At 39.5% G+C, this 2,500-nt stretch overlaps 1 long non-coding RNA gene and 1 pseudogene across 1 annotated transcript in view; both read left to right on the top strand.

The window, feature by feature from the left end:
* The window catches only part of LOC138039999 (uncharacterized), a 97,869-nt gene that overhangs the window by 34,578 nt on the left and 60,791 nt on the right, over nt 1–2,500 (top strand). The window lies entirely within an intron of this gene.
* Nucleotides 1–2,500, top strand: part of LOC138049457 (coiled-coil domain-containing protein 93-like) — a 17,601-nt pseudogene that overhangs the window by 8,889 nt on the left and 6,212 nt on the right.

Below are 2,500 nucleotides of genomic sequence, written 5' to 3'. Positions count from 1 at the left end.
ATCAACCGATGGGTAAATGAAACAAATAAGATGATTAAAAGTGGTATCGGCTGGTTTTGGAATCAGTGGCTTCTTGGCGGAGTTAGTTCCATTTGTGAGCTGCGGTTTCGAGCGTTAGCCGTTCGTCACGCTCGAAACGCCGTCTTACAGATCTTTCTTAACCTGCGTTTGCTTTTTACTAATAATTGGGCTTGAGAGAGATGAGGTCAAACGTTGTGCTACTTGCTAATTAGCCACTTTGAGGTCGCGTGGGAAACAGGCTCGAGAGTCTTATTGAATTGCATTCTGTTTTGGGGACGAGCCACTGTTTATGCAGTCGTATTTTCTTGTACGATAACAATTAACTTCGTGTTAAATCTTCATAACTTACGTCGTTAGTAAGTAAACGTCGTATATACGACGATCTCACTGACTTTTTCATCAAATCTTTTCGTTTTCCGGACAATTTTGCACCTTGGCAAGCGAGCCATCGTTTTAAAATTGCCATTGTACAATATTCCGGTGGTTTAGGAAGCTCATCCTCTCGTATATCGCTTTCTTGCAACTTGAGTTCTTGGTCCGCGCACGCAATGATGAAAATGCCTTCCCCCAAAACAGTCCCACTGTGCAATTCAACAAGGCTCTCGACCCAGTTTCCCGCGCATAATTAATATACCTAACTGTTTCTCTTTTTAGGAAAGATCAGAGCTGATTTCAAAACAGCACGAAGCGGATAAAGCAAAACTGGCAAAAATTAGACTTCTTCTGGTAATTTTCGAAAACCTTGTCTTCTTTATTACTTAACCTTTTTAGAAACACCCTGTGGAAATTTTCCTGTTGTGTATTCAATTTTTTTCTCAAATTTAGTTTGCTCGGATGTGTTGTTTTCCAGGCTCGAAAGAACCGTGAGATTTCTTTGCTTCAAAGGAAGATCGACGAAGTCCCGTCGCGCGCCGAACTTACACAATATCAGAGAAGATTTTTAGAACTGTACAATCACGGTTTGTACTAAGAATTCATAATTTAGAGTTAAAGGTTCTTTTTCCGTACATTTATCACAGTGTCGGTGTAGAGGATGTTTTAACAATGTCCAAGTGGCTTTCTCTCATTGTTCAAATCTAAAAGATCATTTCAAAGTTAACTTGCTTAATTTGATTTTTCATTTTAAATTACAGATGCTGGAACTCACAAGGAAACGAAACAGTTCTTCACTCTATATAACACTTTAGATGACACCAAACTTTACTTAGGAAAAGAAGTAAGTTTGTAAAAAAAATTACTTATATAGTGCGTTGTGCCCAGTGCCCAAAGGTGTGTAGTTTTGTGCTGTTCAAACTGAACATGGCAGAATTTAATCCAGAGTGTGTAAGCATTGATTCATTGCTCGCTGTGTTCGGGCAATGGGTGCGGAAACTGTAAAATGTTAAGTGTAGAACGAGCAACAATGTGGCCGTTAAACTCTTTTTGGAGGAAGTTTGTACCATTCTGGCCCATTTCATCAGCAGTGTAGTAACATCCAAACGTTTTTTAAATAGGCAATTCAATTGCCAAAATTCGTACGAATCAATCCAAGATGAATTATGGCCCTAATTCATGTAAATACCGGATTTATATCTAGACGAATTGCAGACGATTTAGCCGTTTATCACGGTTGCCCCGGTCAGGGAAAAACAAAAATTTTTCAGCGTCAGGGAAAAGGCGAGAAATTTTGTAAAACGTCTGCGAAAATCTTTTTTATTTTCAAAGGCACTGAAAAGTCAGGGAATTTTATTTTTGGTGAACAGTTCACAACATTTTGCACGCAAAATTTCGTGAGGGGAAAACAAAGAGAAAAATATTGATGCCCCTCAAAAGAATCTGAAGCAAATGTGATTATTCAACTAATTTAAGGTCGGTGAAAATTGTTTATAGGTCAGGCAAAAGTCAGGGAGAAGTCAGGGATTTTTTTGTTACTAATTAGTGGCAACCCTGGTTCTAGAAGGATAATTCGTCATAGACGACTTATTCGTCTCAAGTATAAATTCGGCCACTGGCTTTGCACGACAAATTTGGTACATTCATTTGTTGTTCTCGCCCAAACAACGACGTGAAATGACCAAGAAGGACCTGAGCACCCGACTTTGAATTTTCTCTTTTACACCCTTGATACAAATTTAATTTTGATATTATTTTACGATTCGCAACCCGAACAAAAACAACTTAGATCTCCCTCATTATCCCCTTTTGTTGGTCATTAGCATATTAGAGACCAATCTCGACCCCAGAGCTCTTCTCTTGACTGAGGGAGAGAAGAGCTCTGGGGAACCCTGAAACAAAGTGTCTTCTCATTGGTTTTCGTGAAGAACAATCAAAAGCGTCTCTAATTGGTGCATTCATGTTAGCACAAGGTTCAAATAAGCCAATTTTTGGCTGTAAGAACCCTACGGCGCATGTTCTCGTAGAGTTTCCGAGAGCCTTGGGTCGATCTGAGGCTCTGGTGACGAGAATGATTAGAGACCTTTGGATCGGAGGACGAGAACGA

Source organism: Montipora capricornis, chromosome 1 (genome assembly GCF_036669925.1).
Source record: "Montipora capricornis isolate CH-2021 chromosome 1, ASM3666992v2, whole genome shotgun sequence".
Taxonomy (NCBI): domain Eukaryota; kingdom Metazoa; phylum Cnidaria; class Anthozoa; order Scleractinia; family Acroporidae; genus Montipora; species Montipora capricornis.
This window is presented reverse-complemented; position numbering and strand designations above follow the sequence as displayed.